At 44.8% G+C, this 13332-nt stretch overlaps 1 long non-coding RNA gene across 2 annotated transcripts in view; it reads left to right on the forward strand.

Moving 5' to 3' along the window:
• The window catches only part of LOC123361959, an 87678-nt gene extending 77453 nt beyond the window's left edge, over nucleotides 1-10225 (forward strand). The window contains exons 4-6 of one of the 2 annotated variants that reach the window (XR_006576301.1): nucleotides 4312-4636; nucleotides 8324-8517; nucleotides 10028-10225. This is a non-coding gene — a long non-coding RNA (uncharacterized LOC123361959). The remainder of the gene's footprint in view (nucleotides 1-4311; nucleotides 4637-8323; nucleotides 8518-10027) is intronic. The other variant, XR_006576300.1, reaches the window with a different exon arrangement.
• Nucleotides 10226-13332: the final 3107 nt, after the last annotated feature.

A 13332-nucleotide genomic window follows, 5' to 3' on the forward strand; every position in this document is an offset into this window, starting at 1 on the left:
CTAGCAGTATTGGTGAGTTTGCTGGCTTGAAAGTCCCTCTGGAATACATCCACAGCTTGGATGGGTCATTCAGTCTTTTGTTCAGAGCTTCAGTTTGTATCAGAGTTCCTCCAGAGGTAAGAAGCAGGATTGAAGACAAAATGGAGAGGATGCAGCTGCCTTTTATAGTTTTTTGCCATGCAGCTTGTGTTTCCTTTGTTCCAAACAGAAGCTGCCCAGCACAGGGAACCTTAGAGTTCTGTCCATAGGCATGCCTCGCTGAGTCATAAGGCGTAGTCTCTGATCCTTTCAATGGGTTCATTGTACAGTTGATGTCCCTTGATGGGCCATTAAGCAGGCTAGGCAGTGCTGATGCCAATATGTCTGGGGATGTGACTCAGATGCACAGCACAAGTTTGAAATACATACATACCCTACATATCTATAACTCATAATACAAAGATGATACAAACATATAAACAAGATTGTCATACTTGGCAAATTGTAATGTTTTTGCAGATACCTCACATGGCATACCCGGTCAGATTCCTTGTAATTTTATAATATTGGTGTCAACAATGTCATAAAGTGTCTCCCAGATTCCATACAGTGTCACACTAGGGAATAGCCCTGACTCTGTCTGTGGTAGCCACTCACCTATGTAGCTGCACTGGTGCTGATCCCTAAATGTAGACAAGAGTAAGCTGAGGCTTGCACTGATTGAGCTAATTGGGATTGATCCTGATTACAGGGAGAACTGAGCCTTGATTAGCTTCATCAGCGTGAACCTCTGCATATCCTTGTCTACATTTAGGGTAGGTCTTCACTGCAGAATTAGGCTGGTGATTGGCACCTGGGGTTAGCTAGCTCGGGTTAGCCTAGCTGAGGTGTGAGTAGCCACTCTGCACTCCCCTGGGTGTGTCACTAGGACTTCTGGGGGCATATCCCATGGTTCTTTGTGCTGCAGCCAGCTGAGCCCTATGATTCTTTCCCAGTGAATTGTGGAAGAATTTCTGTGTCCAGGCACATAGGGAGAATTGTGGGAAAGCATTGGAGAATAAGCAGCACTTGAGCGATTTAGCCTGAGTCCTCACTGCAAAATGGGCAGGTTACAGCCCAAATGAAATTGGAATCTGGGCTCTAACCCACATCCCCTGCCATACCAGGGGCCTGAAAGCACCACTGAACTCAGGAGAGAAGGTTGTGTAGGTGGACAAGTGGGGGATTAGAGGCAACACCCAGGCTAACTCTGCGGTGAAGACATACCCTTTAGGGGTCAGCAGCAGAACAGTTACACCCATTTCCTGCCAGTCACGGCTGTGTTCAGATAAAGCCATGGACGTCTACAATCCAGCACTTGTTAAAACCACCAGAGTTACCTCCTCTTCTGCAGCCAAGTATTTGCATGTCCATTAATGCTGAGGTCCTTATGTCATTCTGGTTAGTAAAGGAGGAGTCAATTTCCCGGTTGCGGTTAGAAAACAAACTGCTGAAATATGCAGTCAAAACACATCTGACTTAGAATAAAAAACCCTTGGTGAGTGAGGAGTTCAGAAATAACTTGGTTACTGGGGTGTGTGCGTGTTCCTATCAGTGACGCCATGGGAACTGTATGCTGTCAAAGCCTTTTGAAGTATGGGTGGGGTGGAAAGCCAATAGTCTTGGAAGATACCAAAGTTAATGGATTAGCATATGTCCGCAATCAAAAGCCCATAGGGGTCCTGTATTAGGGACCAGAAATATCATAACTATTGTATACACATCACAACAGAAGGGGATATAAATTATCCTAGCAACATTAATGGAAGTTGGCCTTACTTTGCGGAGACAGAAGGGACGTGTGTGAGATGCAGGGCTGCTTCTCATTTCTATGATTGAGGTGGGATTAGGGGAATCAGTTTAGTTTCTCTGATAGGAAAAGGAAAGGGTTTAGTCTGCTCCAGTTACTTTTAACCAAACATTGCTGCTATTTTACCAATAGTTACAACACAGGGAAGTACAAGGATTGCAATTGTGCCCGGCCGTGAGAATAGTGAGATTTCTCCCCCTGGCCCCTTGCACACTTGCAGAGCGGTCAGGCAGCCTGGTCATAATGGTTTTATTTCTACTTTCTGTTTTCCTCCTTAAATCAGTTCCCTTTTTTAGAACCATCGAGGCTGATGGCTCTAGCTGGTTATTTTGTCTGTCACAGGATTATAGACAGGGGACAGGGTGTGGCTGAGGTTGGGACTTGACTGAGGGTGAATTAGCTGAAGCTCAAGTCAGAGGTGACACCGAGGGAAGCCTACAGAGGGTGTGGTGTGAGGCTCAAGTCTCAGTTGACTACTGAGCGGGTTCAGTTGCACTTCTCTTCTGTAAAAGTCCTAAAGCCCCAATTGCATCCACATACCAACGTACAGTGATCTTGTCCTAGAGCTGATGAATGCACGGCACGATCCTCAGCTGGGAGGAAGGGACAGAGTTTCCTAACAAGCTGCAGATGGCCAAAGGCTTTTTTCCCCACTGACGCAGCCTGATCATCCAGGCTTAGGGATGAGTCGAACATCTGTGCTTTATAAGACAATTACAATCATTGCTGTCTCATATGGTCCTTTGTTACTTCCAGTTTAGAGCATCACAATGTGCTCTGCATGGGGCTAACCTTGAAGGTTACTCAGAAATTAGTGTAGAATGTGACTGGCTTTGTAAATGAACTACAAGGAGCCTATTGCAATTCTCCAAAGTACCTTGGCTTGCCGTTTCCTTCTGGCTCAGATTCAAAGTGATGGCTGATCTGTGCCTGGGATCCTGGCTACTGGAAAGACTTCATCTTTTTCTGTATGCCACCAGGGCAGATCTAGTCTCTGGATCTGTAAGAGTGGGGCAGGAGCCTGGGTATTCTCTAGAGACAGCCCTTGGCTCTGGACCTTGCCTCCCACACTGGTCTTGAAGAACTAGAGTAGCCTTCAGGGTATGGAATGAGGCCCATCTTTTCTCTTAGGTTCGTGTCTGAGGAGGGCGATTATGGGGTTACCATGTAGTTTGAAAGGCCATGACAGTTTTTCCAATATCAAATGTTCTTAATCACGAATTTATGGGCATTTTTACAAATCAATACGATTATTGTAAAACAAAGCTGTGACAAACGAATTGATGTCTCACTTGTGACCCTTGAACGCTTTCTGAATGCTTCCTCGGAAGAGGCCATTGCAACATTCAGTTTGGCGTTTCTAGAGGTTACATCCATGCAGCATCCCCAGAAGTGTGAACATTGTTACAACCCCCTTTCCCTACTCCCTTAAATAGTTTTTCTTTGAGAAAAGTGTGTACATTGAAGAAGCCAGAGAATTTGCATGGAAGAAATGGCAAGATGGATGGGAAGCCCTGTTATTTTGACAAATAATGACCAGAGTTGTGCTTATAATACTGGGGAAAAGAGAGAGCTGGAACTCCTATTGTTATCAAACTAGCTGAGCTATCCAGCATAAAGAGGGAAAAGTGAAGGAATGATTTCAAGCAGAAAAATAGATAATCTCCCATCCCAGGTTCAATGGTTGGGAGAATTTATGGGATATTTAGGAGCTAGACAGTTCACTTTATATCACAGCTTGAGGCCTTCAACATTGGTTTCAAGTAACACAGTAGGATGCCTGGCCTTTGCCTTTCAATTTCTAGTAATGTCTAAGCTAATCCAAATAGGCATGTTTAACAGGAGATAGCGAAGAGCTGCTGGGAAAGAGAAAGAAACCTGATACTTGAAATATATAGTTTAATTTGTTTTACTTGTCCTGGGAAGACCTGAAATCCCCGTGTGGGGGGTATTTTTTATGTCTGTGAAATATATTTATATACATCCTTCTCTCAGTCTTAAACATTCAGAAATGTCATTCTGTGGTTCAGTTTATAAAATCGGTAGAACAAATGAATTTGTAAATGGTTCATAATGAGGAAGCTCCAGCTATTCTTTTCTGTTTAGTATTCTGCTGAATGTACTTAACACTTGTTTCTCTTGAGTTACACTGTCAATGGGCCTAATCTTGCAAGGTTCTGGGCACCCATAACCCCTATTTATTCCCACTGAATTCAATAGGAACAGAAGGTGTTCCACACCTAGCAGGAGGCACTCAGTATAGTACTGGACATTAGGCGGCTATTGATCATTTTCATTTTAACCTGTTTGCTGTATACAAAAGGCTCCCTCCCTTCTCCTCCTCCTCTTCTTACTCCCACTGAAGTTTGTGAGAAAGTGGTTTGTAGAAGGACTGGAGGATGGGGTCCAGTATTTCTCTCTTTGCAATGTATCACTTCAGCATGTAATCAATGTTCTTAACACAGTTCCATTTCTTTCTTCAGTTATGGCCTGATCCAAAGCCCATTAACGTCAATGGAAAGACACTCATGGACTTCAGTGGACTTTGCAACAGGCTCTTTATGTTTTGTCGAGCGTTGGCAGCTCCTCAAACCAAATTTACTTCATATGATCCTGATCTGTAATTCATTGCACCTGCGCAGAGCCCCGTTGACTTCAGTAGGACTCCCCTAACTTCTGGACGCTGACGAGGCTTTTCACCAGAATTCAGGCATCAAGTTTGGACTCCAGCTTGTCACCCCAGCCCAGTCTCTCTGGCTCCTCAGCACCTGCAGGGAGGACAGAATAAGGCAGGGAACAAGCCCTGAGGTGCTGCAAAGCCTATCTCCCTTCCTTGGGCCTTTCATAAGTGCCTTTCTAGCCTGGTGGCTTGGGTGTTGGCCTGGGGTGTTTACAAAGCTGGTTCAAATCCCACCTTGTGTTCCTAGTAGTGTGGCTGTCCCATGAGTGCTGAGTTACTCTTTGAAGAGGAAGCTCCATCTAGTTTGCCTGTTGAAACTATTCCACTTTACTTTATAGGGGGAGGGATAGCTCAGTGGTTTGAGCATTAGCCTGCTAAACGCAGGGTTGTGAGTGCCATCCTTGAGGGGGCCACTTAGGGAACAGGGCAAAAATCTGTCTGGGGATTGGTCCTGCTTTGAGCAGGGGGTTGGACTAGATGACCTCCTGAGGTCCCTTCCAACCCTGATATTCTATGTAGGTGCAGCAGTCTGCCTGCATGCAATGAATTGTAGGGCTGGGAGGTCTGTTTACTATTATTATCAAGCCAGTCCTGGAGGACTTGAGCAAACCTCCAGTGGAAGTTAGTCAGACTTCTGTATAAGTCAGGATTGTGATTGCTCAGATATGCCACAATGGGAGAGAAACTCCAGTTCCAATCATAAATATGAATCTAGTTGGTTGGTTTACTACTTTGTGAACTGGAATTAGAATTTGTGCTTTTGCTTTTATGCAATGGAGAATCCCTTTTCTCTGTGGCTCCTGGCCTGGAAATAAAGGCATGAGGTGTAATATAAAAACTGTTATAAATGCTAAATATTTTTGTCTTCAAAGGACTTTGAAAAGTCATAACAAAGATTTTCAAAAGTGACTAGGAAGTTTTGGCTGCCCAACCTGTAGCATCGTAAAGGGGCCTAAGTTTTAGAAAATGCTGATCACTCACCCTTTGAAAATCTTTTGTCTTTAAGGTCTTTCAAGCAGAAGTCAAACTGAGAGAGGGGACAAGGAAGGTGGTGGTACTTTTCTAAGCTCCGCCCACAAAATAAGCAAGTCACTAAAATGAGACACTGCTCAAGGTAGATTGTGCAGATGTTCAAAGTATGATGAGGTGTGCTTTCTGAGCTCTGCTGGACTCAAGGTCTGCCAGGCACTGTGGCATTGTCTGCTTGATTGAGGGGGAAAATGGTGTTATCTTCTAAATGCCACCCTCCTGTGGCACCAAAACAAGATGCTGTTCACAGAAAGTTGTGTGCGGATCTGTGATCTTCCTTTTCCTTTCTAACATGAGGAATGCAATAGTTAACCATGATGACATTTAAAATCTAATCACTAGGCATCCGAGTTAGCCCCTGACTGAGAAGAATGAAGTAGTTCACAGTTCTCAGAGCTGTTTGTTCCAGGCACTCTGCAGACGCCTGTAGACATGGTTGCATCGATTACATCAGTTCACATTTCTGAAATTTTCTTCACAACCATAATAGCTAGAGACTTTTTTCCATTTAACATGAAAACTGTGGTTCTGGAGAACATGATAGCTGCTGCAGAGAGGTACCAGTGTATTGTACCCCTGTGTAGTGGCCCAATCTGAAACCTAGTCTCTGGCTGCACACCCAGAAATTGAGTCATCCCCAGTTGCTAGTCACGCCTGGAAATCTTGGCTTGAAAGGGACCCATGAGTCAATTGGTGTCCACAATGAGAATTTGCAAGGAAAAAAAATTGCCCAACTCAAGGAGTGCTAGAATGCTTCCCGCAATCTCTTTATATTGCTATGAGTTTGTTCACTGTTTTTAAAGTTTACTGGAATCTATTTTTTTAAACAGAAGAGAGTCCTGGAATGACATTGAAAAGTACAACAGTAATTACATTGTATGTATGAAGATCTATTATTATATATTTTAAAAACTTTTACTTTCTTCATCTCTTTTCTTGATTTTGGTTGCTAGTAACTGAGATAGTGGTAAATGCAGGTCCTCTGCATCAATAGAATACTATTTGTCTGTTTATACCATACTCATCGTCCTAATATCTGAGAGCCTTCACATTTTTACTGTTGGACTCGCTTAGGCAAAGTATTCATTCAAATGCATCCAGTTTTAATTGGGCAAATAAATAGTACTTTCAGGAAATACCTAATCAGAATGATGGGCTAATTTCTCTCATGCTGATATCTGTTCAGTGCAGGAGAAGTGGGAGGGAGGGCTATCGAAACTGGCTCTAGCTCCCTTATTCTCCACCTTCCACAGCTCAAACTCTAGCCCCGGCATAATTTAAAACAGCCTCGTGGTCCGCTCTGACTCCTGCCAGCTGCCAGAAATCCTCAAGGGATGATCTATCAGCTAAGAAGTGACAGACAGCATTAGTGCTCTGGCCACATCTCTCCCACTGATGCCTCCTACATTGTGATTGGCAGTGGGGGAAGGTGTGCCATAGGCACTGTCTATGCCGACTTTATGCTATCTGAGATCTTCCCCTGTAAGGAGAATGATCAGCTGGTCAAATATAGCCAGAATCTGGTTGCTTCATGTCACCTGAGTGGCACAAAAGGGGCTAATTGTAGGAGAGAATCTGGCCTTATATCTTCAGGATAACTAAAAGGAAGACGGGAATATATCAAAGAAGTCTTAAATGGCCATAGTTCTTTTCCATCTACAGAAAAAGGGAAGCACTAATACCATAATATAATATGAATTTATCTCAGTTTACTGCTGGCCAGTCAGCACTAGAGCCAGCTGTATGTAATTATCTTTCCAGTCTGATAGCCAAAAACGTAAAGGAACATAATCTATTGTTATGATCTATGGAGCACGTGTAAGTATGGAGGCACAACTCCATCAACTTTAGTGGGAACGTACAGGCCAGTGCTGCATTTGGCCCTATATCTTCTAAAGGTATTTCTAGACTATGCAGAGATGTGCCCTGTGCTTTCTTTCACTCTGCTTAATAGTAGGCAGATCAGCACATTTTTCACTCTGTGATGCTATATTTTACATTTGCATGGAAGGTCAAGAACTTTTTTGCATGTGCCTGTTATTTTGGTGAAGTTTTCTTAATGATGCAGGTAAGGAGGGTGTCATTTTTTAAGGGCATTGACCAAAATGATGCAAAGACAGCCACTGAAATCAGAGAGGCTGATTCTTGGTGACATCCCGGATTCTGCTACCGTGAGTTAAAAACCCAGTACTTCCCCCTCATTAAATGTAAACTTACTGTGTGTTTCATATATACAGTGTGTATATAGAGATGTATCTCCCAGAAAAGAAAATAACCTCAGCCCATCATCTTCTACAGTATAGGACTGAAGGTCCAGCCATTCATCTGGCCTATTTAATGTAATTTTCCTATTAGTCAAGTGTAATAAAAAGACTAGATAGAGTGTAATTTGGAGCAGTCCTCTGAAGCTATCCTGAGAGATCTTTTTCCTGACACCTTACGCCCCAGCGTGGAAGTGACAGGCCATCATGGGCCTGCTGTAAATTGCTCAATACCATTCCAGATTCTAGGTAATTATTTGAGATGTTCTAAACCTATTGAAACAACGAGGAGTCCAGTGGCACCTTAAAGATTAACAGATATATTTGGGCATAAGCCACGAAAGTTTATGCCCAAATAAATCTGTTAGTCTTTAAGTGACTAGACCCCTCGTTGTTTTTGTGGATACAGACTAACACGGCTACCCCTCTGCTACTAAACCTATTGATTATGTCTCTGTGTGCTTAAATCTAATAAATTGTTGTTTTTAGATAAGAGCACGCTTACTTGTATTAATCTTTCATCAGACAGAATTTCTGTGTTCCCATTGACACCGCCTGGAATGAAACGGTTAAGTTACCACTGCTCTGAAAACCCTGGGTAACAGACCAAGTACTCACCTGTACCTTTGCAACAGCGTTTGAAGACTGCTTTGAAAGTGTTTCTACCAATGAAGCAAAACTTCAGGGTCAAGCCTCACCTGGTCATTCTCTATCTAATGGTAAGGCTGAAGATTCTGATCTCTGAGTGGAGCTCTGTCAGATCACAGCAGCTGATTGTGAAATATTTTGAATACCCAGTCTTTGGCATGGTTTATTTGCTAGAGGGAGACATGCAGTGTTGGGCTGTCCATTGAGATGCAGTGGACTGCAGATAATTCTGGTTTCCTTAAAGGCTCCTTACTTTCTAAACTTCACCTTTGGTTAAGAGCTGAAGTTTACAGAGTATGTGTAAAGAGGCATACTAGCTCACTACGACTTGTCAGGGGACTCTTCCTAGGCCAGACCACTCTGTTCTAGGATTTGTGTTTGGAAACCTTCCAGTGGGATACACAATGCATATAATGAGAGGTTGGGATTGGGGAAGAACCTCAGGGAGGAGGTTGGGGTTAAATACACACTGCGGACTCTGCTTTTAGGGCCTGAAACTGGAGTTCTATGATCTGGGTGTACTAACAGCTCTCCTATCCCCTCAGGACAAGTCGGTATAGGTTAGTTCCCTTTAATCATTTTTGTTGCTCTTCTCTGCACTTTCTCCAATTTGTCCACATCTTTCCTGAAAGATGGTGCCCAGAACTGGACACAATACTCCAGCTGAGGCCTAATCAGCATGGAGTAGAGCAGAAGAATTACTTCTCGTGTCTTGCTTACAACACTCCTGCTAATACATCCCAGAATGATGTTTGCTTATTTTGCAACAGTGTTACACTATTGACTCCTCTTTAGCTTGTGATCCTCTACAACCCCCAGATCCCTTTCTGCAGTGCTCCTTCCTAGGTAGTCATTTCCCATTTTGTATGAGCAAAACGGATTGTTCCTTCCTAAGTGGAGTGATTTGCATTTGTTCTTATTGAATTTCATCCTATTTTTTTCAGACCATTTCTCCAGCTTGTCCAGACCATTTTGAATTTTAATCCTACCCTTCAGCTGGGGGGTGGGTGGGCTTAGGACTCCTTGCTTCAGCTGCCAGGCGGGGGCTCGGGGCTTCTGCCCTGCGGAGTGGCAGGCTTTAGCCCCACGGGTAGAGGAGGATTTAGGTCTTCTGCCCTTTGGGATGCTGGGGCTCAATGCTTGGGGCTTTAGCCCTGCGGGGGTGGGGGGACTCGTGGCTTCTATCCTGCAGGGCACTGGGGCTTCGGACTCTGAGATTTCTGCCCTGGGCCCCAGCCAGTCTAATGCCAACTCTGCTTTGCGGACCCCTGGTTGAGAAATGCTGATCTAGTCTGACCTGTGTAATACCGGCCATAAACTTTCATTAAGTAATTCCTGCATCTACCACACAAATTCTGGTTGAGATAGCACATAGCTTTTAGAAAAATATCCACTCTTGATTTAAAGACATCTAATGCTGGAGAATCCACCACATCCCTAGTAAATTGTTTGAATGGTTGATTACGCTCACTGTTTAAAACATTAGTGCAATTTTTTTTCCTTGTGTGAATTTGTGTAGCTTTAGCTTAACAGGTGTTAAACTTTCTTCTTTGTTTCCATTGCTTTGAATTGGATTGGAAGAAGACACCGCTCAGGAGGCTCTAAACTAATGGCTCAGGAAAATAACCCCCCAAAGCTGCCCTCTTGGCCGACACACCAGGGATGAATCGGGGACATCCAGAGCTGGAAGCATGAGCAGCTGTAGCTCGAGATAAAGAACCAAGGCTCTGTTGCTGAGGGCTGTAACAACTCATGGCCTCTGTGGATTGGCACAGAGAACTCAATACACTTCCTTCATGAACATAGTTTCTGAGTGTTTTTGGTTTGATATAAGGTAATAATTGGAGATATACCAATCTCCTAGAACTGGAAGGGACCTCGAAAGGTCATCAAGTCCAGTCCCCTGCTTTCACTAACAGAACCAATTTTTGGCTCAGATTCCTGAGTGGCCTTCTCAAGGATTGAACTCACAACCCTGGGTTTAGGAGGCCAGTGCTCAAACCACTGAGCTATTGATATACCACAGGGTATAGTTTTGGTTGCTGGGAAACCATAATCTACACCAGGAGTTCTCCAACTTTTACTCTGTAAGACCTCCCCTCCAACAGGCTATAAAAACTCCAGGACCCAGCGGAAGGTGAGGAAGAAGGCTCTGGGTAGTGGGGCTCAGAGCCTCTGCTTCGTGTGGCTTTAGCCTTGTGGGGTGTGTGTGTGGGGGGGCTTCTGCCCTGGGGCACAGCCAGTCTAACGCTGGCCCTGCTTCACAGACCCCCCTGAACCAGCTTGTGGCCCCCTCGGGGGCTGCAGACCCTCATTGAGAACTGGTTTATATCACTGTGATTGCAGTAGTGTCTTCTTTAGTTCTATTAGTATTTTTTCCCAGCTGGATGTGCAGACTGATAGCCAGGCCTCCTTTAACTTACACGTTATGCAGGGCTGAGTTTGGCCAATGTTTAGGTGAGAGACCTCGAAAGATACAGGAGATGACGCTTTCTTTTGAGTCAGTACTGCCCCAGATTTTGGAATCAAATTAGCTGCTGGAGTGTGCTCTTTTTGGATCAGATTTAAAACTAAAGTCTTTGACCCTTTGTAGTCGAAGTCTCCAGGGCATTTTAATTCAGCATATGGAAGTTTGATCATTGTCTTGGACAAATTCCAACTTGAACGATTACCTTTTGCTGATCTAATTTGCATACTCTACTGGCTATAGTATTCTTCTTGCCTGAGACTGCTGTGTAGCATTGAAGTATTATGTTAAACAGCGACGGTGCTCTTCTCCAGAAGAGATGAATGCAAACACAATATAACGAGAGCCCTGCAAATCCACGCACCATTTTTTTGGGTAGTGGATCGGATGCAGATACAATTGCGCAGGGCTCTACTCACCAGTGGCGCCTGGCCCCGCAGGGTCTGGTTTAGGCAGCTGGGGGGCGCAGTGTGCTCGGGGCCAGCAGCAGCAGCCAGTGGCTGGGGCTGGGCAGTAGGTCGTGTTCGGGGCTGTTCAGCAACCGCTTGCCAGGCTGCATTCTGTCCAGCAGCTCGGGCTCCTCGGCCAGCGCCAGCATCACCACTGAGGCCTGGCCCAGCAGCGCTGGCCGCGCTCCCAGTCCTGGGCCTGGCCCACCGGCTCCTGGACAGCAGGGCCCACCCCTGGCCACGGAGATTAGAGTGGGCACGGCTCCGGTGCCCCACCCCTCCGCCCCACTGTGATGCAACATGCATTGCTGCTGCCGTGTGCCGTTGCTCACGAGCCCTGGGAGCAAGCCCTCAATGTGATGCCTCTTCCCCTCAGCCCCGCCTCCACACTTCCTCTTTGGCTCGAGACCTCACCCCCGCTCTACCCCTTGCACCAGTCCCCACCCTTGCGCTGCCTCTTTCCTGCAAGACCCCGCCCCCACTCGCTCCCTTCCCTCCCCCCGTCGCTGTGAGACGGCTTGCTGATGCGGGTGCGGATGCGGATACAGGTAAAAGACAGATAGTGGAGCATGGCGAATGCAGATTGGATGCGGATTCACATTTTTGTATCCACGCAGGGCTCTAAATATAACTGCAGTTTAAACATCACTGAGTAGCTACAGTCCTGAGTGAACCAGTGTCTAACCACAATGGTGGGAAGAAAGAGCTAGCTTTAATATAATACCACCCAGCATGACTTCTTGCACACAAACGTAAAAAGAAGAAAGAAAAATTGGCCTCTGGCAGAATGTGCATCGCTTAGGCTGTTCTAAGTCCAGATGTTAAATGATGCTGACACACGTGACTATAATGCCCTTTCAGTATAACAGCAAAATATATATTGATACCAAGAGCAACCCTTGTTATAGCATTTTAAATAGGAGCTAACATAAGTCAAGTCAATAGTACAAGTTGAATTTCTCTAAGAATTTATTCATCTAGGACCTTTCCACCATCTGAATTCCAAATGAGATTCTCTGATTTTCCCTGCAAGGCACTTATCTAACTCTATCTCCCAGGAAATCTAATTTTTAATGGAAAATATTGCCATAGTAACATTTTCAATAGTAAGTTTACTCTGAAGGAATTCATTATTAAACAAGTTCAAGCAGTGTGCAAAGCATGGGTCATTGAATCACACATGTTAGGGATGGAAAAGACCTTTTTATTAGGACATCCAGTCACTCCTGCTGTGGTGTTTAATGGTCACTCACTGCTTAAGGTGCTTTCAGGAGATCTGGTTGATTCTGTATCTTGTTCCAAACTGGCTGTGCATAACAAGAGCAGACTGTGTCTGGGAAGCTCAGCCCTTAAAGTCACAGTCCCCAATATCACCCTTCTAAGCCAACATTTAATAACAGTAACACTTAAAAATACAATTAACTAATACACAGTTACAAATACTTATAACCAACCTGATAACTAAACTTGCTAACAGTGTTCAGTTATTCTTTAAGGTGCCCTGGATTGTTGCTTGGACCTGCAGGCTCCCCAAACATCAGCACTACTGGTGTCAGGAGGTGGCAAGTCCACTTCTGGTTGTTCCATGTTCTGGGACTCTGTTGTCTCAACTTGTGGTGGCTGTTGCCTGTCTAAGACTTCCTTGGGCTAAGCTGCAGAATCAATTCCCCTTATCTCCCTTCCTCTGGGGCCTGGAGGAGGCATTGCCTTCTCCTCAGTAGTAGATGTCCAGCTGTACTACAAGCTCATACTATCATGGAGCAGCCCCTAGTGACATCAGTGCTGTTCATGACCCTTAGTTCCCATAATAGAGACCCACTGCATCATTTTCATGAAGTGATGGGAGTTCCTGGGACTCCAAATCAGACTGGTTTCTTGTTTTGTTTTGCCTGATCTGTCTCTTTATACATGTGCAAGTCCCCAGTGACTCTGACATTTCTTGTTTTCAGTTTTCTGCTGAAGAAACCATC

The sequence above is a fragment of the Mauremys mutica genome, chromosome 1, assembly GCF_020497125.1.
Source record: "Mauremys mutica isolate MM-2020 ecotype Southern chromosome 1, ASM2049712v1, whole genome shotgun sequence".
NCBI classification, from domain to species: Eukaryota; Metazoa; Chordata; order Testudines; family Geoemydidae; genus Mauremys; species Mauremys mutica.